Source organism: Labrus bergylta, chromosome 11 (assembly GCF_963930695.1).
Source record: "Labrus bergylta chromosome 11, fLabBer1.1, whole genome shotgun sequence".
Taxonomy (NCBI): domain Eukaryota; kingdom Metazoa; phylum Chordata; class Actinopteri; order Labriformes; family Labridae; genus Labrus; species Labrus bergylta.
This window is the reverse complement of record NC_089205.1, coordinates 26,334,714-26,362,227: the sequence shown is the minus strand read 5'-3', so window position 1 is coordinate 26,362,227 and position 27,514 is coordinate 26,334,714. Positions and strand designations below refer to the sequence as shown.

General features: G+C 41.7%; 1 protein-coding gene across 1 annotated transcript in view; it reads right to left on the bottom strand.

Moving 5' to 3' along the window:
* gpr4 (G protein-coupled receptor 4) overlaps window positions 1-17,353 on the bottom strand; it is a 38,487-nt gene extending 21,134 nt beyond the window's left edge. The window contains exon 1 of the mRNA XM_065960599.1: window positions 17,140-17,353. The gene's annotated coding sequence lies outside the window, so the exon portion shown is untranslated. The remainder of the gene's footprint in view (window positions 1-17,139) is intronic.
* Window positions 17,354-27,514: the final 10,161 nt, after the last annotated feature.

The window sequence follows — 27,514 nt, the reverse complement described above, 5'->3', positions numbered from 1 at the left end:
TAAGCCTTATGTGTAGTGTTGATGATCCAAGTGTGGACGTGTCTGTTTTCATATCTTCCCTGTTTGTCTTTAAACTTGAACTCTAAATATTAAGTGAACTGAATCAGAATCAGGGAATTGGACTCTGGTTTCCAGAGGTGTGCACTAAACTTAGGAGCCAGAGGTTTTTTGTGTGTTTTTTTTTAATCCTGAACCTCTTTTGTTTGACCTCTCTGGCTTGTTTGTTTTAATTCTGGATGCAGAAAACTACATACATTCATAACTGCATACACGCTTTGCAATATATGGCTCTCTGTTTGGTGCACTGACGGAAACATTTATTGTGTGTGAGCATAAATTCAGATTTTTTGCTTCATATAAGCGGAATTAAGTGTATAAGATGCTACACATGATGCCCAGCACTCTCCAAAAAGGCTCACTTTTTGTCAAAATTGCAGCTCTCAGCTGATTTATTTTTTTAAATCTTTATTTTGCTATCTATTTTTTTTTTTTAACATTTTAATTTTTTTTTTTTTTTCTTTAAATTGTGTACTGTGTTCACTTTTTGCTCTTTGCTGCTGTAACACTGTAAATTTCCTCGTTGTGGGATAAATAAAGGATTATCTTATCTCACTTAGCTACAGAACCGCTAAACTCCCAGACCTAATATCTCACCTGGAGCCGTGGTGTGCTTCACTTTGCAAAGACATCGCTGACATACCAACATATTGATGTGTGTTGTATCCCACTAAACTAGAACCTAACCCCAGAGGTGAGTCAAACTACAGACTGTGTCCAGTGGCAGTACTAAAAAAAAACCCTGGTGTGACTGGGATTTTAAAGCAGCGCTGAGGTTTAGCCAAATGAATCAACAACATGGTTGACAAGCAGACTGGTCATATTAAGGACGCCCACACAGCCAGAGCCTCCACTTGATAACTGTGACCATGATGCCGGTAACGCTGACTGCTTCCCATCTGTCATCCAGTCCTTCAGTCCAGTAAAACAGTAATTAGGACTGAAGATGTTCGCTGTGCTGACCGTACAGACGAGCTGTGAGGAAGCTTTCTCTAAACAGGCAGAGACATTTTTCTTCTTGGATGCAGAGATCGTGGTAACAGAATCAATTTCTGCTTTTGTATGTCCTCCTTTGAATTCTTATTCACACCACAGAAAGATGAAGCAATAGTTAAAACAAAGGAGCTTTAGTGGATCCAACTCTAAACCTTTGACATCTATTTGTTCAAGCATGAATAGGCAAGAAATCCAGAAAAAACAAGGATTAACTGAATGTTTTTTTGGTATGAAACAGTGTCAGTTTGGGACTGCTGGAGTACAGACTCGGGTTAGGAAGGCACTCAGATCACATCAGCTCTCCACACATCATGTGTTTGCTTGAACACATGGTCTGTGATTTGTGTCTAGTGGCTTCTTATCTAGGAACTAAATGATGCATTCTTTTTGGCGCTATCACACATGCACAAAACTCAGGAACACTTCCTGACATTGTCAGGGTGAGCTGCTTGTGTGAAAGCACATTTTTTCCTGCCAGCCCCCGAGCATATATGCTGCGTGAAGCCGGGGTGAGTGGGATGTGAGAATGTACAGTAGCAGGTAATATTCAGGACAATTTACCATGAGAGAGTGGGAGGGGATTATGACCTTTATCTTTACATCCTGATGGGCTGAACATGGACTGTATGGAATACGATCGGTGCGATCATCATGCCATGATGAAGCTGCTTCAATATGATCTCTGTTCACCTTTTTGTTCTTCTCTGTTCTTTTGTTGATATTATGAATATAGAAAACAACACATAGCATCGATATAAAATTAAAAAAAACTCAGGTGATGTGAAATGAAACACGAGGATGCTTCAGGTCAAAGTTTGAGAAAGTACTGATACTGAAGAGCAGCAAGAAGAAACTTTTTCCAACGTCTCACAGGTCACCACTGAAATAGTTAACGTCACCTCCAACGTCGGAGACAGTGACAATCAGGACAGGATGTGTTGCTAGAACACGGCGACCGTCACAGGAAAAAAAGAAACATCTTAGACAAGACGACGGTGCCGCTGAGAGCTGCAGGAAAGAAAAAGAGAGAGAAACCTCATGATAACAGCTTCCAGCCGCTCATCAGCTGCCGAGCTGAATCATGAGACTGCAGCCCGAGGACCCACGCTGTCATCATGTGCCTGTCTCACCTGAGTGTGTGTGCAGTGTGTGAGAGTGTGTGTGAGTGTGAGAGAAGAGGAGGAGAGCAAGTTTCGGAATCTGATTAATTGGGCCACCCACTTTAGACAACAGATCAAATCTGATGAAACCTAAACCACCAACACAGAGTCTAATCTTCACACCAGTGAGATAAAAGGAAGTAAACAAAAGGACGGACAGAAACCAAACTATAAGATGTGCAGATAAAAAAAAAAAAAAGCACCAAAAAAAGGCCAACAGAACGAAACATCTGAAAATATCAACAGAAACCAAAGAAACAGTTTTTGAAGTTTGCTTGTGTTTGACTGAACATTAACAAACTGCAGAGACATGAAACATCCCAGAAGGCGCCTCAGGTGGTTATTTAATGAGTCTGAACAGATGAGGAGATTGAAGGAGGGATAGATGACAGAGGAGAGATAGTGAAATGCCTCAGGGAAGCTGTTTCTACGGGACATAATAAAAAGAGACGCTCCAAACTTTACAAACTGCAGAAAAGATCAGAAACAACCAAATCCACTTTAAGATGTTGTCGCTTGAAATGGATCACAATCTTGTTTTCGTATGTGTGTTAGCACTCGTCTCCTCACAGACGCTATAGCCGGTTAAAACATTTCTGGAGGGGTGGGGGGAATGTGAAGACAGGAGGCGAGCGGGGGAGCCGAGGGAGGGTCTTCATCGTGTCCAAGCACGCGTCACCACTAAAGTCCAGATTTTGGAGGAAGCAAGAAAGAAGAAGGATGAAAATCAGTAAGCAGATGCAGGTCAACTCAATCAAACACAGAAAAAACTTAAAGACATTTAGGCAAGGAGTTCTTTTAAAAGTCATTATTCCAAACTGCTTGACTCCATTATTCAAATGGAAGACAAAAGAAATCTTAAATTCCTGCTAAATTTTGGAGTCAGCCGGCAGCAGAGTTTTTGACAAAGTTCTCCACGACGATGCTTCCGATTGTTGTGAATGCAAAGCAGCAGCTGACTTTGATGTCTAAGACGTTTCCTGCAGCACAACAGCACAAGACTGAGAAGAAAGACAGGAATGAAAACAGGACTTCACTTCCTTCCTAAAACTTTCTTTGTACTGAAATGTATTTCCAAAAGAACTTTGCAGAATCATACCTGCCTCTGTTCAGGGCTAAAAATATCCCCCCTTCTTTCTTCTTTGTCACACGTGAATCAATTCAAGAAATATTTCAGGAATTTTAGTGTGAGACTGGTACTTCAGACTTTACATCAGTCGACCCCCCCCCCCCCCACACACACACACACACACACACACACACACACACACACACACACACACACACACACACGTAGCCCTTATTCATGTGACTCTGTTCCTGCTTCTATATCAGGATGCAGGAAGCCTAAACTTAATCAAGTTGCTCCATTTACTGTACACACAGCCCGTGTGCTGACCGGCAGCCTGTTTACAGCCACACAGAGCCATGCAATGAAACAAGGAGAGCCTGATAAGTGAAAGCATTTGATCCTTTGTGTAGATGTTAAACGATGAACCACCACAACAGGACATTTCTCCTTTTCTATGTCAAAGTGTCTCTTGTGAGGATTTAATGTTTAAATAGAAAATCTGTAACTGAACACACGAGTCCAAATCTGTGCTTGTAGGAGTAAAGTAACCTACAAGCCTCAGTTTCATCTTTGGACCTGGTCAATGGACTTGAGCTTGTATAGAGCTTTTCTAGTCTCCTGGCCTGTGCGTTAACACCGCAGGTCACACCTACACGTTCACACACTGATGGTAGAGGCTGCTGTGTAAAGTGACCATCAGAAGTAACTAATCCCGTTCATGCATATTTATTCACCGCCAAGGAAGCAGCAGGAGCAACTTGGGGTTAAGTGTCTTTGCCCAAGGACAGATGTGGCTGGAGGAGCTGGGGATTGAACCCTCTGGTTTAGAGACCACCAACTCTACCACAGCCGCCCCGTTGTGTTGGTTAATTACGCCGCATAGAAAAGTGAAGAAGAAAAATAAGCAGCTTCAACTGAAATGCAAAAAAAAATCAAGCCACACTCTCTGAGTCAGACTTTTACAATGCAAATGTAGAAATGAAATACTCTTGGTCAGCGTCAAATTCACAGAGCGCACAAAACAGAGCCAAATGCACTGCAGCGTGCTTACAGCGTCTCGGTGCTCTGCTGCTGTTTGCTCGCATAGGAGCAAACCCCACAGTGCAGAACAACTCTGTGGGCGCGGGTGAGCATTAGACGGAGGAGATATAGAGTACACAATTAATGAGCTTTTTATGGCGCTATTACTGTAGCAGAGTAAATGGATTCTTAGTGAATTCCCCTAAACGTGAGGACACAGTTTGGTTCTCATTATTATGTAAATGTGATGTAAACGTTGATGACTCATGAATGCAAAACTTTGAGTGTGTGAGGCTGATTTGTTGTCCCAAGCAGGGTATCGAGTATCTCTCTTTTACAACCCACACAGGCTCTCTATGCAGAGTGGGTCCATAGTTTTCATAAACACACACATACTACCAGTTGTAATAATAACCACTGAAACAAGAGAGCTGTAGTTACCTTTGCATCCACCTGATTCTTCATGTTACCCTCATTCTTCTCCTCAAAGTCACAATCAACCGACCCAGTGCAGTTACTATGATCAGTACTAAGTGATGCTCACATTGCATTAAAACCACACATGCTGCTCAGCTATCAAAGCCCTCAAGTCATCGCTTAAACAAAATGTAAAAAGAAATAAATGATTAAATATTAAATAACAAAAATCAAATAACTTTAACCAACTTGTTTGTAATTGGTACTGTGTTAAACTGAGTGTTAACACTGCTCAGCTTAGACAGATATTCATCAGCATGAGGGATGAGAAGAAATGATGACAAGCCTGAAGTGGAAGAAAAGTACTGCGTCAAAGAAAGAAGGAAAGACAAATGCAGCCCCGAGGCCCGAGCCAGGAGGACAGAGTTCTGCAGGTACTTAATCCTGGCTGTTCATTTCATGCTCGGGTGGCGGTGCAGCCGTCCATGTTTCAAAGCCCCCCATAGGCTCAGCCTGACACCCTACAGGGAAAATTAATGACTTCAATAAAAGTGCCACATTTTCCTGTACACGTTTCCCGCATGGAGCTTTATTGAACAATTCTTAATTTGGGCCCTGATCTGATCACCAGAGCCGGTTTACTGTACGTCTGGAAAGAGAGGAATGAGGCACACAGGTGTGTGTGTGTGTGTGTGTGTGTGTGTGTGTGTGTGTGTGTGTGTGTGTGTGTGTGTGTGTGTGTGTGTGTGTGTGTGTGTGTGTGTGTGTGTGTGTGTGTGTGTGTGTGTGTGTGTGTGTGTGTGTGTGTGTGTGTGTGTGTGTGTGTGTTTATGTGAGTGTGTGTTTGGGTGTGTTTATGTGAGTGTGTGTGTGCGTGTGTGTTTGTTTGTGAGTGTTTGCGCGCGCGTGTGTGTGCGCATGTGTGTGTGTGTGCATGTGTGTGTGTGTGTGTGTGCGTGTGTGTTTGTTTGTGAGTGTGTGTGCGTGTGTGTGCGCATGTGTGAGTGTGTGTGTTTGTTTGTGTGTGTGTGTGTGTGTGTGTGTGTGTGTGCATACTGCTTTTGGCTTCTTTTCTTCCTACAGAAGCTCACACACAGAACACGATGTACTCTATGATATTTTGGTCTTTTTAAACTGAACACCTGTGTTGTTAGTGTGTGTGACCGTCAGGTGCCTGTTTGATCTTATTTGAAGTGTCAGCATTGCATCCTGTGTTTGTGTTGTAACTCTTACTGAGTGGAATTATTTCAGCCTAAAACAACTCGTTTAATGAAACATTACTGGAGTCATTATGTCAACCCTATTAGATAGATTTGACCGTATTTACATGAACGCAGTGTATGACTGATGAGGGGATGATACTTGCATGCGTAAATATGTGTCCTTTAAATTAAGATAAATGATGTTGTGTACATGCACAGTGGATGTTTGTGTCTCGGGGTTATTGCACAGCGATTGTTCTGACGCTCTGTGACTGTGAAGCGTTCATTAGAGTGACCATAATCAGACAAAACCTGAGAAACTGATTAAAGATCAAAGGGTCAAAAGTCAAAAGTATCTTTACTGTCCCCACAGGGAAATTTGTTTGCAGCCGGAACACAGACAACACTAAGAAATAATCCAACTAACATTAGGTGCATTAATACATGAAACATGGAAGCTGAGCAGAGATGATCCAGCGTCCAGATAAAAGTGATAAAAGCAAGAATCTATCTCAGACCTCTCAAAGCACCACATATGAACCTTTGTGAATACTCGTGTTCTGTGCTGCTCACTTTGCCTTTTCTTGTAGAAAGAAATGAAAACCATCGTACTTTTTGCAGCTGCTGTATCCCGCTGACATGTCGTGCAGCACGTCAGTGGGATACAGCAGCTTGTTCGCCGAGTCCTCGCTCAGCTCGCTGCACCTCAGACAAACGAGGAGGGTTTGGACGTGAAGGTGTCAGCACTTTTAATGACTGACTGCAGAAAACCTCCACTCATTTCTGAGGCGCTGCCCGCTAGACTTAATCCCACCAGAGCTTTGTGTGTGTGTGTGTGTGTGTGTGTGTGTGTGTGTGTGTGTGTGTGTGTGTGTGTGTGTGTGTGTGTGTTAGAGGCAGTATGTATATGACTGTATTTCTGTCGAGTGGAGGGTGTGTGTTTGTGTGGGTGAAGGTGTGGGTGAGGGTGTGTGAGTCTGTGTGTGTTTGTGTGTGTGTGGGTGAGGGTGTGTGTGTTTGTGTGTGTGTTAGAGGCAGTATGTATATGACTGTATTTCTGTCGAGTGGAGGGTGTGTGTGTTTGTGTGTGTGTGGGTGTGGGTGAGGGTGTGTGAGTCTGTGTGTGCTGACAGATGGGAGGAGGTTTCAAGAATATCCGCCCCACATAATGAACCCATAGCCTACTTACACATACACACAAATACACAAATATACATGAAAATGAGCAGCTGAGGCCAAACCCTATTTACTTAAACAACAATCTATGACAAGGTTTAAAAAATACAAAAGATGTTGTAGTGATGTGTGTGGCTTTAATTTGATATAAAGTTATACACAATAGTAAATGTCCAGCTGTGATGTAAATTGAAAGCATGAACAGAGATGATCTGGAAGGTGTGTGAGCAGGATTATTTACTCGTCTGTTTGTTCTTTAGTCTTTGTGAAGAGTTTACAGCCTGAGGAGACTTTACACTCCACTCCTTCACCTCTCTGTGTCAGGGTCACCATATTGTTCAGGGGTCAAGGTCAGCTTGGGGCTAGGAAATGTTTTCAGGCAATGATTGTCCTCATTAGTTACAAATGTGTGTGTGTGTGTGTGTGTGTGTGTGTGTGTGTGTGTCAGCACCGGGCTGCTGCCAGGATGCGGCTGCTTCCTGTGCCACTTCCTGTTTTGTCTCTTCTCGTTTGATTGGTCCGTTTCTATTCTTGTAAGTAATGCTCAGTGACACAAAGGTCCAGGAGGTCGATATCTCATGAAATCTTTTTTTTTTTTTTTTTTTTTTTCAACTTTGATCTCCAGCTGAAGAGGGTTACAAATATCTGACGTTAATCAAACAACCTACCGGCTGACAAAAAAAAAGTATTCTGGGAAAGAAAAAACGATCAACTTCAGAAGAACGAGGGCCGAGTGTTACACGTTTAGCATTAAGTACAATTAGCAATATGGAAATAATCCAATTGATAAAACCAATGGATATGGAGGAAAAACTCTTCTGAAGAACAAATAAAGTTAACATTCAATTAGATTTATGATAACTTTGTTTCTTTGCAGTTAGCATCATAACATTTGTAGTATAAATAAATAAATAATGCATCAGAAATAAGATTGGTAGATTGTTTATCCCAAAGAAATGAGATACTATCATCAGAATAAAAAAAAGGATAGATACAAATAAAGTGAAGATGTTTGAAAAGATATGCATCCAGAAGCAGAGAGGGAAAATCTCTGTTCTTTTCAGAGTTTCAAAAGTCTCCGCAAAGCAAAATACTTCTCAGAATGATTCAGTATATTTTGAATGCCACTGAAAACAAACAGAATCCCAAATGTCTACTTGGGTGATGCAACAGTTGGCGGTCAGTCAAGTTCAGAGCAGTTTAACTGACGAGCACTCGCAAAGCTGTCAGCTGCCATCTTCGAAATAAAAGTCAGAAGTGATGTGATGAGGCTGTCACACACAACATGCGTTATGTTACAGACGACACATGTGGGAGGGCACACGCTGCCATGAAGGACGAATTACAACTAAAGGGAGTGAAAAAACATTTTGAAAAGTCTTCTCAGAAGTAGACGGAGTATTAAAACTGTGGTTGTGAATGCAGTCACTGACAAATACATCAGGTTTCCTGTTGGCGCTGCATGATAAAAAGACGCCCCTGGTTTCCTCAATGCATGCTTGCCCTATTACAAAGAGGGAGTTTGTATTTTATCTGGGAAGTTGTGTTTGAAAAAGAACGCTTTATTTTAAACACAACAGCTTAATCTGACAACAAACTAGTTCAATACAAGACGTACTCGTCTATGGAAGTGGAGAAATGTAGAGGCTAGCTGTGATCAGCGGAGCATTAATCAATCAATACAACTTTATTTGTGTAGCACTTTTCATACAACAAATGTATCCCAAAGTGCTTTACAGCAACATTTTCAAACAGCAACAACATGACTCCCTCACCCACCCCTATCCCACAATCCAAAAACTAAGGTAACAATAACTAGATAAGAACAGGAACTGAGGAAACACTTTCATTTATTTTGAATAAGGAAACACAGGAGGTTCAAAATGTAATAAAAATAGATGAAATGAGATTCATTAAGAGTCAGATGTTCATCTCAGATGTTTCTCAGGAATAAAAATATATCTAACATTTATGAGATCTTCAGATGTATTCTTTGTAAACAATCCAAAATAACTTTGAAGATAACAATTACACTTCTGTTCTTTGCACATGATGAGTCTAGACATCTTTCCCGCCATCCGTCCATCGGATCAATACATCTGACATACCAACATTTATACTGAGCTTGATTTGTATTTGATGTTTCCTATTTCTTCTTTCCACATCAGCAATACCATTCTTCATCGTGCATCATTAAAGTTTCATCTGATCATCTCCGATGCTCCATTACTAAAGCGTCGATATCCGACAGAGCAGAGAGGAGACTGATGGAGAGAGAGAGAGAGAGAGAGAAATCCTTCCTCTCCGTCCATCTTCAAATCCTCACACAGTCCGTCTCTAACGTCACTGAGATGAGAATCTTCAAACTCATCTCAATCAAAGAAGTTATAACTAATCTATAATTAACATGTAGCCTGATTCATTAAAACTCTTTGTTTACATGTCACTGGGTTCACTTACAGACTATTATCAATTCATTCTCATTTTGTACTTAACCCCGTCTGATCCTAAACTCTGAACACATGCAAAGAAGAGAAGTTTCACTTTTCACCAGCAGATTAACTTAACTGCTGTTAGAGGCTTCACGGCTTCTTGGCATCAAGTTATAGCTCAACTTCTGCTTCACGTCTTTTGCTTTTGAAATTCAAATCAGCAGCCGGAGAGAAAATCTGAAAGACCAAAGTCGTGATTTGACAGAGAAAAGTCCTTTGACACTAAGCCCGCTCCGTCAGTGCACACAGGCTCAGCACAGCCTACATACAGTCTGGACCGAGCAGTGTATGTCCAAAGAAAAAGAAAAACATGCATCAACTTCTCATTGACCTCATCTGCAAAGACTAGAGGTTCACTTTTTTAAAGCCTCTATGCTCTGAAAAACAACGAAAACTGGCAGATGATTACTCAACCTGTGAGCAAACAAAGGATGAACGATGGGAATTAAAACAGGAAGCAAAAAGAGAGAACATATTTATTCAAGGAGCGTAAAGGACAGAGGGGGGAAGGAGATAAAAATGAAAGCGATAGGAGGAGTGGAAAGAGAGATAATGTGAGAAGGTGGAAGAGGAGAATCAGACAGTAATTTTAGATCCTACAGAGAGGAGGAAAGATTGAAACTGAAAAAAAAAGAAGAGGTCGACTGTGAGGGTAACAAAGGTTACAGACAAAAGAAACTAGAGGTGATGATGTCTTGAGAAAAACAGAGATGAAGGGATGAAGAGGATGGAAAATGAGAGCGAGAAGAAGAGTTAAGTGGATGGAGTGATGGAGGTTAATGGGAAAGAAAGAAAGAAGACAAACAAAGGCAGAGTGAGATGTTATCGACCACCTGAAACTGCTCTAATGCTGGCCACAGGTGCTGCTGTCGCCACACTGGAGACATCTGTTCGTGTGTGTGTGTGTGTGTGTGTGTGTGTGTGTGTGTGTGTGTGTGTGTGTGTGTGTGTGTGTGTGTGTGTGTGTGTGTGTGTGTGTGTGTGTGTGTGTGTGTGTGTGTGTGTGTGTGTGTGTGTGTGGGGATGCATTTAGACGCAGTGTCAGATTTTCAGCAGTAACACAAACACAGTTTTTCTTCACTTGTGTTAAAATTCCTCTTTCATCGACAAACAGAGATGCACTGGAAAGTAAAATAAACTTTCAAATATATATATTTTTTGGTTTTTCTTCATTGAGAATGTGAGTCTGTGAAGTTTTCTGACACCCTGAGACACACACAGCTTGATACTCACCTCCATCCATTCTGGTTTTGAACCTGAACACGATAATAATGATGATAATTAAATACTATTATGAATTCTTCAACCTTTCACTGAGATGAATTAAAAGCAGCCAATTCATTTCTTATCAAGATTCAGATCATGAAACGAGGGGGCAACAAAATGTCACCGCGCTGATGTCAGACAGGTTCGATCTTACGACCTTTTAAAGAAAAGGAGAAGAAAAATAGAATAGAGAGGAAAGTCATTATATAAAAATTAGGTCTATCAAACGATACTTAAAAAACAATTCCCTCATTTCAATATGTAACACGGTTAATCACTTTTGTATCACATGCTAGAAATTCCATTATTTTGCATTTCAAATAAGTTTGTGATGCTTTTATTTTGTTTTTGTTCTGTCTCACACTACGGGTACTTCCTACTTCCTGTTTGGATACAGACATGCTTTTATTTTGAAAGCAATTAAGGAACTTTTAGTAGATTGGAGGTTACAACATTAAGTAAACCACAGATAAAAGGAACTTATTACGGATATAAAAGTAAGCCTACATAAAGACAGCTGAAGAGGACGGTCAAAGGGAGAAATGTTTGATGTGATGGTGTATTACTTTTGATTGTCAACCGAGGCGTCTGGCTTTAGAGAAATGAGCGACTCAAAGGAGCAGAGGTGTTGTTCTTTTCCATCACTGAGCCTACAGGGAGACGCTGCTGCACAGGATCTCTCTTCTGTGCTGTGGCTAAGCTACAGTGCACCTAAAGGGACGAAACAGCATGTGATCAATGTGATAAAAAAAGAATGAATGCTTTCATTTTGGATCTTAATCAAGATGGCAATGGAACGAGGCCATGAAACCCAAAAAATCACCATGCTTCAAATGAAATGTATATTTCTGCTGCACTGTAAATAAACTGGAACACACTTTGTGTTGTTCTGATGCAAATGAGAGCTTGACTCTGTCAAAACAAAAGCAGAGTCGCTCAGGAAGGAAACACACAACAACACCGCTCTGCCTCCAATCAAACGTGAAGCTACACTTACCATTGCACTGTTTTCTGGAGGTGTGTGTGTGTGTGCGTGTGTGAGTGTGTGTGTGTGTGTGTGTGTGTGTGTGTGTGTGTGTGTGTGTGTGTGGTTGGATGAGCGAGTGTGACTGAACCACCACTGTCACCCTCTCCGGCTCATGACTCATCCTTCTCATTAAGGGACCAGAATCGTGACACCGCTTAGTGTCTCTGGGACAATTATCCAATTAGGCGAGCCGTGAGCCTGCAGCCTGACGTTTCACACTGGACAAAAAACAATCTATTCTCTGTGTGTGTGTGTGTGTGTGTGTGTGTGTGTGTGTGTGTGTGTGTGTGTGTGTGTGTGCGTGCGTGCGTGCGTGCGTGCGTTCTTCCCCTCATGTTGTCGATGTCTTGGCTAAGAAGGTGCACATTATCACACTGCAAAGACAACAGCAAAATAACTAGAACAATTGGCTTCAGCGTGTGTTCATCTCCTCACCAGTAGGTGGCAGTGGTCCGATATTATCATTACCGTAAATACTAGGAAGTGGATGGTCGAGGACTGCAGACATACAAACTCATTTGCAAACCTTTTTCACACCACTTCTACTTTCTACTCAGACTATTTTCAAAAATGGATAACATCGAACTCTTTTTCATTAACATTTCATCAGCAGCAGGTATGGCGGGAGGATATGCTCAACATCAGTGTTTCCTAAAGTGTGGGCCGTGGCCCCCTGGTGGGCCGTGTTGGTACTGCAGGTGGGCCGCGGAAAGCCCTCAACCAAGTATAAAAATAAAATAAATATCAAAATAATGATGATTTAACATGAGTCAACCCTTTAAGTGATTAGTAAGGTCTATCATGACTATTCATGGACATATTGTTTACTAAACTTTCCTGTCTCTCTTCCCATAATGTCATGTTGTCATGTCCAATAATTGACCCTAACTGAAAGTGCTAGCTGTAGTCATAACTTTTATTCTATAACAGGATTCTATATAGGAGTGATTTTGTATTTCAAAGTGGGCCGCGGCAGTCTTAAGTTTGGGAAAGGCTGCTCTATATGATTGTAAATGTTTATGCCTACCCGCCCGCCATACCAGGAATCTTCTCACAACAGCGCTCTGTCATGTCGTGGTCGTGTCATGGTTGTGTTATGTTGTGTTGCGTCGTGTTGTGGTTGTGTTTGTAATGCTACGTCGTGTTGTATGTTGTAATGTGTCTTATGTTGAGTTGTGTCATGTGTGTTGTTTTATGTTGTTGTGTTGTGTTGTGTTGTCCTATACAGTATAATTAGATAATGCAGTGCAGTGGGTGTCGGTGGTCCAGCAGGCTAGCTGTTAGCATCCTTCTTTAACACTGTAGCTGTTCTGGGCTTTAATCACAGTCATTACTTAACCACACAGGCTCTTAAGTGCTGCTTATCAGAACTGCTCTGGAGAGCAATTACACCATCACTTCTCTCTCTTTCACCTTCACCCGCCTCTGAAGCTCCTTTTTTTTTATCCTCTTGTCCGCTACCATCCATCCATTATCCTGCTTTCATCTCAAGCCCTGTCTGCTACCGGCTTCCTCCTCCTCTTCTCCTTTCTCCTGTCCTTTAAAAACCTACACTCTCTTCTCTGCTCATTTATTGGTTCTGCTCACTGATCTTCCATTCTCATCTCCCCCCCATCCTTCAATTTCCTCCCCTATAATCCAATTTTTTCTAAACCATCTATTAGATTTTGAGATATTTCCCAGGATAACAGAAAACTTTGGCCTGCTGGTGGTGCAAGAGGAAAAGTGGTGCAATATGATTGAACCTGAAAGCATCATGGATATTTGTGCTTCAGTTGGATGCAATCCATCAAATGGTAGGAGGGGTATCAAGTTGTAGACCAGCTGGTGTTCCCAAACAAAAGACCACTTAAAAACATGTAATTATTAACATGCTATGAGTTGTTTAAATGCTTTGCTTGGCTACTCACACACATTTCCTTCATCAAGTAGAGAGACTGGTTATAAAGTGTGTGAAAAGTAAGAAATGTTTCCGTCTCCAAAACTTCATCCAAGGGGGGAACACATTCTTTTTCAGGTCTCAGCACGGTCTGACCTCTGAGACGCTTAACAGAGGAGAGATCTATATGGGTCAGAGGTTGAGGAGGCTGTGTGTGTGTGTGTGTGTGTGTGTGTGTGTTGAGTTGGGGAGTGGTTAAAAAAAAAGGGAGCAGTAGATAAGTACAGCAGGGGCTCTTAGCTAACCACAGTCATCCTTCTGCCTTCAAGGTCGGAGCTCAAACAGCTCAGATTATCTTTCCTCCGAGGGCAGAAATAGTTCAATACCCAGAGTGGAGGGGTGAGGGGGGTGAGGAAGAGGAGAGGATGGGGAGACTATTACTACACAATATGCAAACAGTGTGTACTGAATGTACATTTTGCTTGTATTGTGTTTTTTTGCAGTTAGAAATTAAAGATGCGTTCACACAACAGACAGAAATAGATGTTTCAAAAAAGAAGGAACTATCTGCCGAGAGGGTTAAAAGAGAAGTGAAGAGAAAAAAGGGGATTCTTGTGATTTTTAATATTACAACAGTTGTTGAAAGCAGGAGTTCTGAAGGGAGGGACAGAGGATTCATTGTGCTGAGTGTTTACTAAAAAAACGAAACATTTCCCTGCAGCTCAATGAAGCACGATGCTTCCCGCTTATCAAAACCTCTCAAGACTGTCTTCCCCTTCCCCGAGGACGCTCCTCTGCTCGACCTTTCAGTGACGGTCTTACATACGGACTCAGTTGTGTAACATTTACCCTGTAAGTGTCCGATCATCCTCACAACTTAACGTATAACTCTGACGATTGCGCGATATCTCATGAAGCTTTAAAGCATCAACATCAACATCCACAGGGTAGATAATCAATGACAAACATGAGTCATGCTTAAACTTGAGTGGATTCATGTCTGCGCTTCTTTTATTCAACATTTAGAAACAGGAAATAATCCTTCAAAGACACACTCTTTATAAATATTATTCTCACATCTGAGTCTTTCAAATCCGGAGTGACTGTGTCGACTCACACAGCAGGGAAAGGGACTAAACATTTTTTTAAAAGTGAAAGTACAGAGAATTGTTTTCAGATAAACACGTAACCTGTTTGTTTTCTGCCACATGAGGTTGTTTTTTCTTACACGTTGTTAGGTGGGGGTTGTTTCTGTTTGTATAAATCCAATGAAGAAATCGTGAAACAGACTGTGGATTATGACACCATTTGATCGGCTGAGGTCAAGACAACTTCACCAAACACGCACGCTTACAAATCGCTGACCAAGTAACAGTGTTCACAGTGCTGCTTATATTCTGTTAAAAGGTGCAACCCATAAATTCCTTATGGGTACATCTTACAATAGGGTACTCTATTTGGGTACATCAGATGACATGGCACTGATTTGTATAACAGATGTCGACTCTTTGTCTAGCAAACAGTTGTTGACAACATATGGTTGACACAAATAAAGATCCGCTACAATTTAGGTGTTTCACCCGTATAAGGTTACAGCTTCAGACACCCAAAATAGGAGTGCTAGCAGGTGGAAGACAGACTTGAATAATACATTTCACAAAGTTACCAAGATGAATGAATTTCATGAAAATTCGTACTAATACACGTCCAACATGACCGATAGAATCTAAAATGATCCCCTTAATGATGCAACTGTCCGTCATTATACGTCCTTACAAATACATGAAACTAAACAAATGGTTAAGGTGCAACTATTTGGTTACCTTAAGAGAATTGTGATGTTCATGACTAATCAAATAACTAAGCCAGAGGTTGGTAATCGTCAGTTAAAACATAAATATATGGATTGTGTTGTGCTGTTTTAAGTTGTTTGCTCATCGACATAAACAGTCAAATGTTTGATGGAGACGGTCCTCGCTTCACCCTTGATCAACTTGCAAACCTGGAGCCTCTCTTCTGTTGAAAGCTCGTTCTAAAAATATCTATTTCTGAGATAAAAACACACAAACACAGAACTGTCAAGCAGCAGATGCACATTTAGCAGCAAGTGAACCAAACAACTGTTTGCAAAGGAGGAAATCATATGTAAAAGAGAAAGTGTCTCCTTTTCTGCGCTGAGCTGGAGCGAGCTTTGAAAACTAAAACTGTCCTCAAACTTCAAAGGAAGAGGTGCAGATCTGAGAATCATGTCGTTCTTTAATAAATTATGAAAACTCTCTTTTGAAATGTGGACGGCATGTGGGCGGTCAACACGCTGCAGCTTTAAAGATTCAACAAAGAGATTCACCCTTACTGTACACCTCTACGTCTGTTCATTATATAATATATCATCAGGTTCTGAAGGGTTCTACACGGCTGGTCCTGCTCATCATCTCATCTAACAGAACAATGTTGTGGTCCGTGCACACCGCACAGAGATATTTCAGTGTCACAAGCAGACGATTTATTTGTCCAGCCTCATGATTTATTAATTATCTGCACTCAAACCCCCACAGATGCTGCAGAGGCACAAGTGCCCTCTGTACTGAAACGTTGTCCGTTCACTAATGCAATTTCACTTTATTTGACAACAAGTGAACGGGAGCAGAACGCAGTCTGCTGTGTGCAGAGTGATGTAAAGACAGAGTTCAGAGTCAGAGAGAGTAAGCATGCTGTTTCCTTTGATTTCTTAAAATCCCTCTTCTTATGCTCACAGTGACAGCATGAAGTTCATGTAATGTGAGGTGTTTAATCCAAACCATAAACACTGCAGAGATGTGTTTAATGTTAGAGGATGTGAATACACTGACATGCTGACCTAATGATTCATGCAGGAACGAGCACAATGAAGAACTACAGAAAAGATATGTTGACTGAGAGATTTATACAGATAGATGTGGTTTTGTGGATAACTCATGCATTCCTTTTTCTGATTTGTCGCCTTCTATTACTGTATTAGGCATTAATACAAAAAAAACGTCTTAATAAGATCATTAGGTTGATCGTTTGTAAGGTCAGAATACACCTGTGATGTCTGCAGTGTTGTGCATTAAAGGTTTGGATATTTCTCCAGAATCCTTCAGCAGTGTCGTTCTTCAGCTGTGTTCCTCCACATTTCTTCAGTCTGTGGTGTTTTTTGCAAACGGTATAGACACATAAGTGCATGTTCTGTAATTAGAATATAAATACATGTTGTGTATGTGCCGCCAGAGCTCACTCATCCCGCTGACAAACGGAGCTGAATCATAGCTTTCTATAGCAGGTGACAGTTTCACTTACTGGAGAAAAAAAAAAAAAAAACACAGCTGAGTGAAAGAAGAACAGCGATGTACTCACATTCAGGAGTCCATGGATGTCTGCTGCTATACGTCCACAAAACAAACCAGCAAGTATCAATCCAGAGGAAAAAAGTTCAATTCATCCAACCTGCGCGAGAAATACTGCATGTGTGTGTGTGTGTGTGTGTGTGTGTGTGTGTGTGCATGTGCATGAACAGTCTGCAGAGAGCGAGACACAGTGTGGACAGAGCGACAACAACCGGCAGACTGAGAGAGAGAGAGAGAGAGAGAGAGAGAGAGAGAGAGAGAGAGAGAGAGAGAGAGAGGCGTCATGTTATCACGCGTAATGCTGACTGACTCTCTCTCTCTCTCTCTCTCTCTCTCTCTCTCTCTCTCTCTCTCTCTCTCTCGTTACACAAAAAGTTCAAATCTTATCTGCTGCAGCACCGACGCCCACTGCACAGTAACCTACAGTAGTAATTAAATGTGATTATTGATTCATTAATTAGAGCAAACAACATGTTAAACGCTTCTTTCTGTAGGCAGCAGCCTCTTACCATTTAGCTCTAAAAGGTCAGTCATTTCATTAGCAGCTAAAAGTGCAAACAAGATGGATCAACATCCCCATTAAAAAGAATGAACTGGCCCTTTAACGCCTTTAAGACTCTGCTTCACTTTCCCCTCCTTTGTTGTAGTTTCTCTGTTTTATTCCTGCAGGTGACAGCAGGAAGTGATTAGTGTACCCGTGCTGAAAGGTCAGCGGTCTCAGTGCACATCAGTCCTCTGCAGCATTAAGAAGAGGGACTGCAGAGCTGCTGCTGTTCAGGGTCACGCACAGTGTGGCCATTAAAAATACAACTGTCAGAAAGTATTTTTCAAACTATTATAGTTTGAAAATATATATAAAATATAAATATAAAAACATGATATGATGTTTGGTTACTTGGGCTGTCAAAAGATTATGTTTTTTTAAATTGCAATTAATTGCTAAATTTCAATAGTTAATCATGATTAATCACATTTTTAATTGGATGTTTGAAATTACATTAATTAGCATTTAGAAATAAAAATTTGCTAGGCTTTTATTTTGAAATAACATGAGGACCCCCCCCAAACCTTCAGGGATGTGATCTGGCACTATGACCACCCGATGTCCCTGACACCCAGCCTCCACCGTCGGACTGTGTCGTCCTCTAAACCACCGCCGTCCTCATCCATGCACGACCTGCTCCGACCTCCGACCTCCGACCTCCACCTCAGCGGACAGGAAGTGTGGACAACAGGAACACGAGGAATACAAAGAAGAAATCCTTCCTGCATGTTATCCCATCTCCCCCTATACCATTATTCTTAACAATGAGTAAGGTCTTTAACCTGCTCTTTTCTTGGAAACAGTATTTGATGGAGTTTGCATTTTGTTTTCTCACTTCAAGAAGGTGACGAGTGGGCTAAAACTGTAGGATTCTAAATGTTTATGTCTCTGCTCAGTAATATATAAATGTATGAAATGGTTGATATGTCTGCATATCTCCTCCTCCTCCTCTTCACTTGATAGGAGAAAGCAGAATATCTGCACTTGCTGTTCCAGGAAAGTTTGATCTGGTCGGCACATGAAGGCCTCTGGCGACAGACGGCTTCCTGCTCGTCTGGAGGTGGGAGACGGTGGTGTCGTTTCCATGGTGAATCAGAAACTGATGTCTGTGTGTTTCTGTGTTTCTCACACGGTCACATCTACTTCACCTATGATGATGATGATGTGATGGGAAAAAAATGTATTTCGCAGATGTGTTAAAATAATTCTGTTAAGAACTGTGTGACATTTAAAAAGAGGATTTTGGATTACCTTTGATTTCTACAAGGATGACTCTTCCTCCTTTCTCTGTTTAGGTTGATTGTGTTAAACTGATTATCTCCTACAACAGGAGCTTGTCAATATTGTTGTTTCCTCCTTGACATGTATAAAAGGGACTCTTCATTCTGTCTGTCATTTGAGCTTCTCTGCAGACTGCTCACCATGATACACTCTGTACAGTTTCTCCTTCCTGCAACTTTCTTGAAGGAATAAAACCTCACAAAGATGATTGGGGGTTTTTGTTCTTTGTTCATATTCTTCACTGGAAATATTTCCATTACAGCGATCACCCTGTGTGAAACCTGGAGGATGCCGCCTGTGTGCAGCTTCTCTCTCTCTGCTGTCTGTAAAATTAGAGTGTTATTGTTCTAATGATGTGTTGGGATGAATTCACCTGTAGGAAGCAGGAGAGGTGATCTCATCTCCCGTTTCACCCCGATGAACTTTAAATGTGAGCTGTGTGATGATGTCAGAGTACAGAAGTCTTTCTCTCAGGAGCAGTTTAGTTGATTTGAAATGTTTGTGAGCTGCACAGTGTTAAACTCGTGTTCTTCATGGTGGGAGAAAAAGACTGCAGCTCTGCAGGAGGTTTCATGTTGGTAAATACTGTTTACAGGGTGAGCAGCTGATTTGAGGTTCTCAGTAGAAAGCAGGCGTGCTGGTGTTAAACACCTCCCAGCAGGGAACTCATTATGTCCCATTAAAACACATTAAGACACCTTCCAGCTCATTTACTCTGTTGCTTTTATGGAAATGGAGCAGTGCAGAGACTGCTGAGTGATTCTGAGTTACTGCAGAGACTCAGACTGTCAACCCCCTTTATTTTCTGTTTATATAGCTAAGCCTACTGTTTTTCCTACGCACAATCTCTCTCTTTACACTGTAAATGTTTCAAGATGCTCAGAAAACCTCGGCCCTATGGCGGCCCGACTGAGTGGGCATTTCCCACCGAGGCATAATTACACAGTGAACACTCCACAGAAATGTGAGGATGTCACAAACACAAAGACGGGGAAGACGGTTTGTTCCTAACTCACATTTAACTTTTATATTTAAATAAAATGCAAAATGAAGACGACAAATACACACAATAACATCTGCTTCACTTGAAAAATAATCTGCACAACTGAAGCAAAACAATAAATCAGACATTAGACTTTACTAGCAAACAATTTAAATTTCCTTTAGTTCAATGTAAAAAAACAAACAAACACAAGAACATTTACATGAGCTCTTAAAGGCTGTGATCCTGGTCCTGACAGAACATGTAGCATTATGAACAAACTGCATGAAGGCATTTTATTTTAGTTATTGAGTAAAGAGGGGACAGTTGCTCAGTCTGTCAGGACCTGGTTCAGGAACTGGAATGGTGGCTGGCTCAAGTCCCAAAGCAGACCACGTCTGGAGAATGGGCTGCTATAGCTCAGCCCAGTTCATCTCCTGGGCCAAGGTGACCCCTGAGCAAGGCATCGAACCCCCCAACTGTTTGGATGGTCTTGAATGTGCCACTTCTCTCCAGTAGTGCATGACCATAGGATCCTTTTTTTGCATATGCTTGTATTTCAGCCAATGTGTGCGATGCATGTCTCAACAACACAGTTAAAAACGGAATCTCCCCTGGGGATTAATAAATACATTTTTCTTCTGCTTCTTCTTCTGCTTCCTGAAATGTTGCAACTTGTGAACAAGCACACAAAAAACCCTTTCCAACCTCTTTTCAGTTCAATATTTTGTGGTGTTATATTTTCTCCTAGCAGTGAATAAAGCAGATCGTGCACGTTATGTATCTCTCCAGCCCCGCCCCCTGCAGCTCTGTTGAGACAGGTGGAGTCTGCAGAACACAGAGAGAGCTCTCACAGAGAGAGTCAGCACCATGCAGAGATGAAAGACTAAAGCTTCTCTGCTGGGATACTCGCAGCACTCTTTGAACCGCAGTTCATATACCAACATCGTTTCAAAGTAACTCAATCCTCTCAAACTCCACCGGCTGATTCAGAAAAGTTCACCGCTGGCTCAGAAAACACAAAGATACTGAAGGCCAAACATGTGAACGTTAACTTCAAAATCAAGTTCAGCTTGATGATGCTGCTACAAGGACTCCACACTCTTAGTCTTGTTTCAATCATTTTTATGGAGAAGTTTATTTTGTTGTTTTTTTTTTGCTTGTGTGGGTGAAGTGTCTCTAGTGGGAGTCACTAGAGACATCACTGCTGACGTGATTCATACTTTTTTTGTGTTTCTCACAGCTGAATTTGTTATTTGAGGTACCTGTGCTTTTGTTTTATGTTATCTCTTTGTGAAACAGGGAGTTCAGAACTTTGCATGTGTTGCTTTAAGTTGATTGATTTCTGTTGACGATCACAAAACGCGAGTGTAAAAATTGCACGTGTGATTATCACCTGCATCAGTTTCTGCAGCTGCACACATGCTTACATAGCGGTTACACAATGCTCTGTTACTGCGCTCTGCCTTTGAGCCAACAGCTAATGGAAAAATACATCCACAAATGAATCTCATGTAGGCCTCTTTTTTTTTTTTTGGCTCTGCAGGACGACCAGCAGACAAACCGCCATTGTCCAGTAACGCCCCATACATCAACACGCTGCTCAACAGGCCGTCTGCAGGAGCTCAGACACCCTGCAGGTACGGAGAATAGACTGTTAGACACCATCTGCATTCCTGACCTTCTCCTTTGAGCTCCTCCTCTCCCTCTCTCTGACTTTCTATTCAGTTGTGTTTTCTTCTCATGCTCTCTTTCTCAGCTCTGATCAGTTGTTGTATTACTGCACCATATGTACATTTACACTCACAGCACAGTCACATGTACATGAAGGTGGGTCGTAAACCAAAAGATAAGACATGAGGACAAAACTTTCAATCTCTGTATTGACAAATCCGCTTCTTAACCCATAAACCTATTACATTTTGTAATTGGTTCATTTCTCATGTCAAGAATAATCAGGAGAAACTGATGTAAAGGCAATATTAAAGATAGTGAGGATTTTCAGGAGTTTTTTCCTGAGGTATCTTATGTCGCTCAATGTGCAGATAGTCGAATGGTGACACACACCCCCTCCGACATGGGGTTCACTATCAGCCACAGCAGGAGGCATCTAATATGCACGACTCACTGCACCTTTTTAAGTCATAATTTAATCCTTGGTGAACTCTCTCTATCATAGCGTGCCCGATATTGTTATTAAACCGTGTCGAGAATATTAATTGATGTTTGAATTATTCCAAACACAGCCTCCTGCAGACGCTGTGGTGTGTTAACTGAATGGCACACACACAAACATGCGAATACACAGATTTTATGCCAACAATTTCAGGTTGTGTCCAATGTACATATATACATTTGTGTAGTGAACAAAAAAAAACCTAGAATACCATTTTTGTAAATGTTTAATCTCGGGCTGTCAGTATTAAATAGTTAATCGCGATTAACTCAAATTAAAGAATTCATTTTTTTAATCTCATGCTATTTAGTCCCTTAAAGAGGTCATATTCTGCCCTTTTTGGGGTTCATATATTTAATCTATGTACTAAAGTATGTTCACAATAGCTAAAGTTCGAAAAAGTGTCTGTTTTCATGAACTGCCGCTCCATGCACCGGCTCTCTTCTGACTCTCTCTCTAAGGCTCTGAAGTGCCCACGTTCAGAGTCCCCACGTGGGCCAAGTCTGATCTGATTGGTCGGCCTGTCGGCTCTGCCGTAATTGGTCAGTTGCTCAGCACGGTTCTCGGAAATGTCACGCCTCTTTTACCATATTGGGAATGCAGCCACTTTGGCTCCGAGGGGAGCAAAAGCATTAGCACGTTAGCACTACTGTGCTACTGCAGGCTACAGCATATCATGGGCGTGCTACAGAAGTTAATGGGCGTGCAACATGAGCTGCTGGGCTTACCACAACGAGCCAATGGGCTTAGATCAGTGATCTCACACTGACAAGACGTCACACTCCTGAGGGGGGCTAGAACCGAGCGTTACATGCAGCTAATGCTACGGCTAACAGGAGGACGTAGGAGAAGCTGCGTTTACGCAGACTTTGAATTTTTGCACATAGATGAGCCTAAACATGCACAGGACACTTGGAAAACACACTGAAGGGCATATAAAACCAGAAAAAGCAGAATATGAGCCCTTTAAGTTGCACTGTCTATAAGTGTCTCCCTGTAGTCACAGTGATGATTCAGATTCAGATTTTTTATTGTCCCACAAGGGGAAATTTGCGTGACAACATCACCATAAAAACATGGACCAAAACGAATTAAAAAAAATCAGACAGCACGGCAAAATATAAAACCAAATGAAAACAGCACAATAAAAATAAGAGGAGAGAGGAGGAGGAGAGAGGAGGAGGAGAGAGGAGGGGGAGAGAGAGGAGGGGAGAGAGAGGAGGAGAGAGAGAGGAGGAGGAGAGAGGAGGGGGAGAGAGAGGAGGGGAGAGAGAGGAGGAGAGCGAGGAGGAGAGAGAGGAGGAGGAGGAGGAAGAGGAGGAGGAGAGGAGGAAGAGGAGAGAGAGAGAGAGAAGGAGAGCGAGGAGGAGAGGGAGAGGCGGAAGAGGAGAGAGAGAGAGGAGCAGACAGAGGAGGAGAGGGAGAGAAGGAAGAGGAGGAGGAGGAGGAGGAGAAGGAGGAGGAGGAGGAGGAACAGAGAGGAGGAGGAAGAGAGAGGAGGAGGAAGAGAGAGAGGAGGAAAGAGGAGGAGTAGAGAGAGGAAGAGAGAGGAGGAGGAACAGAGAGGAGGAAGAGAGAAGAGGAGGAAGAGGAGGAGGAGAGAGGAGGAGGAGGAGGAGGAGAGAGGAGGAGGAGGAGGAGGAGGAAGCTGCAGGAATATCTTCAGAGGAGTTAACAAGAAGACGACTTTGTTCCACAAATGTACCTGATGTACAAATGTGAATGTGTTTATTTATCCATTTCTGCCTCCTCACAAAGTCCAGGGCAAAGTCAGAGTTTAACTTTACTGATCTCATCATCATCATCATCATCATCATCATCATCATCATCATCATCATCATCATCATCATCATCATCATCATCATCATCATCTAAAACAACAATGAACACTTACAACAGACTTCATCTTCTTGCTCTTTTTATTTTATTTTACCCGACTGATCAGCGTGGATAAAAACAAGGACAGCAGTCACTTACTGCAAATGTTGTTTCTTTTTGTGCTTTGAATAATTATCATGTTTCCTCTGTTCTTCTCCTTTCCCCCTTCTTTAGGTATTTGTCTTTATTGGATGACGGTGACTAGTGACAGGGCTGAGGGTCAGAGTTTACTAACTGATTTAAACTGCTGGTCAAAAACTTTGTGATCCGATACTTGTTGTTCACGTTTTACCACAAGGAATAATCTCTCAAAAAGCCGTACTTGATCTGTATTTCGAAGATGAACACCTTTAACTGTGAGGGAGCATCATGTTGTACCTGTGTGTTTACATTGTAGGGAGAGTATAGTCCAGTACCAATCCTTCTCATTCAACTCAACCATGCAATCCTTTTGTTGTGTAATTCCCAGAATAATAAAGCATGTGAGAGTGTGCGTGTGCAAGTGCGTGCATAGCAGCCTGAGGGTTGTACATTTTGTGGTTGAGACCTCAGACAGTCAGAATATTCCATCCTGTGTTATTTGATTAAGTGTCTCTGAGAACAAGTCACGCTGTTTCTGTTCTCACGACTCGTCTCCTGGCCTAAAAAGTACTCATTTAATCGGCTTTTACGTCCCTCCTATCTGACGACTTTAAGACGAATTGGTAATGAAAATCGTTCAGGCTTCAAAAAACAATCAAAGTTCTCAAAAAAGTGTATTTGTCATAATCGTTCTTCATTTGTCAAGAAGTAGGACTGGCACTTATTCTCCTCTGGATCAATACTTTTGAATGATGAAACGATGTTGTGTTTTTGCTTCCCACTCCTCCTGACGGCGCTGATTTATGCTCAAATACACGGTTACTGTGTTGTTCTGAGCAGAGGGAAACTTAGCGTCTGCATCAATCTCTTGTAATGTGCAGCCTGCTCCATCTTCCTGTCGTCTCAGTGCGGAAAACGTCAGCCAGCGCAGACTCTTTCTTTCAATGAAAATCAATAAATTACAGCCCACGTCTGACTCATTTGCATCGAATCCACTTAACTGCTGTGCCAAGCTTTAGTCCCCTTCATCAGTGTTTGGCATTAAATACAGCTTGTTCTTTCATCTACTGCTAAATCGCACCCACTCCACGACATTATCACCCTCCACAGTACAGTACGATACTGTCGAAACACAGAAGGGAGCAGCTGTCATGTCTGCTCTGAATGGCTGCTGAGTTGTTGTGTGAGAGCATTATGAGGCGATGAAAGCTTAAAAAAACAGTCTTAATGATGTGTTTCTTCCATTTGAGGGGACAATAGATGAACATTTGTTTGCAATAAATCTCCTTCAGATGAGAGAGTGGAGGAATGTGCACCTCGCCTAACTGGTAGTTAACTCTCCAGAAAACAAAAGCTATAGGAAATGACATTTCAGGACAAAAACCAAAACAAAGAGAGATTAAGGGAGACATGGAGGCTCGACCTGCTTCTGTTCTCGTAAACTAACCCGACTGTGTGACCAAATGCTGCTTTCATTCAAGCACAGAGAGACCAGAGGTCAGTGGTTGATTCATAAACTGTCGCATTCAGGTACGACTAGCTTAAAGCTGTTGTTAAGTTTGTAGTTTTTTGTTGCCGGCGGTGCTTTACCTAGAGTCAGCCCTCATATTCAATCTGTCTCTGTCAGGAGCCTCATGTCATGGAGAAAGCTGGTGAACCTTCTACTCCACTACTTGTATAAAGCTCTTTACACACATGGACTTCTGAAAATGTCTCGAATATTTCAGGACAGCTTGCCCCTGAAACCTCCCTGAGTTGGTCTCAGGAGGCAGGACATGACGTGAAAACAGAGGCTGCACAAATCCAAGATGGCAGACTAAGCGCCAGAGTCCGACGCTAAGATGACAGTATTTTGCGTTTCCACATTTAATTAGACATGTTCACTTAAGTATCAATTTACTAGTGGTAAAGAAAATTCGGGCGAGCAGAAAATAATTAATTGTGAATGAAGATCGCATCAGTCCTGCACTTGTCAGGTGATGTTAATGTCATCACTTAATGGTGAATTTTCCTGAACGTGGAGGCTGGCAGGAACAAGTCTGGGTAAAGTCAAGCCGAAAAGTTGTACTGTTTGCGCTCACACATTTCTCTTTCTTTCTCTGCATCATAAATAAAACGTCAGTGTATCTGAAAAGAAAACTCTGTCTTCTAACTGAAGAGAAAAGATGTGCAGGCCAGATTCATCAAAATACAACCACAACATGCAGCAGAAGCTTCAAAGGTAGGATAATCATATTGTGGAAGTGGTATCAAGTGTGTAGCTCCTGAACATATAACTCTCTGTTACTGAGCCTGTGCATTGAGAGACACACAAGACAAACTTCAAGTATCCTCCGAATGCTGAAGCACTTTAGAGAAGTGTTCCAGTCTCTTCGAGATCCTCAGAGTGCCCCCCTCTCTCTCCTTGTCCTCCGTGTCACCCTGGTCCTAAAGGTCGATGTTTATTGTGTTAAAGTTTGGAGTATCGTATGACTCGTGCTCTTCCTCTCACCCTATGGGAAGTCCTTTATCCTTGTAATGTTTATGTTCGTCATGTAAAGCTCAAAGAAGCTACCGAGACAAATCCTTGTTTATTTCTTGCTATTCAGTTTCATTTGAAGCCAAACATGCAGAAGAAAAATAGAAAATGCTCAACTATGGAAGCCTGTGTCGGACAATATTAATCAAATTAGACATAATATAATTGTTGCCCTTTTTTGAAAATACACAAAACATAAAAAAAGAGGCAGAAAATTATGATGTGAAGTGAAATATTTCATCCTGGCCTTGTACCCATTGACACTAAAGTTTGACTGTTGTCCTATAAATCTGACATTTTTCTTTTTTTGACACAAGTTAGAAGACTTTCAACAGAGCCTGCCAAAAGCAAATTTTGTCCAACCTTCATCCAACTTGTGTAAATTCCTCTCAAGTTTTTCTACATGGTTTGTATCTACAGTCACTCAATCTCTATTTGTATAGCACCAAATCATAACAAATGTTACCTCAAGAAGAGCGGGTATAGATCGTAATCTTTGTTGTATCATTTACTAAGTCTCAACGTTAATCCATCATGAGCACTAAGTGACATTGAGCAGAGTTACAGTGGAAAGGAAAAACTTCCTTTACACATCAGAAACCTCGAGCAGGACCAGACTCATCAGGACCGTCTGCTGAGACTGTGTTTGGCTTAAGAGGGAATGAAAGGAGATGCAGAAATGACAGAGACAAACAGAGCAACAACAGCACCAATGAATCAGATTTATCAGCACACCACTTCTGTTGCATAGTCGTCTTGTTGGGCATTTTTTTTGTTTGGCTCATCATTTTGTCAAATTCAAATGTAGGTCGAGCAGAATCATGATGATGCAACATGATTTATGTACTGTACTCAAAATTTCACACAAAACTGAGTTGACTTTTTTAAAAACCTGATAAGACCTGTCTTTAACCTCCTGGTCCCC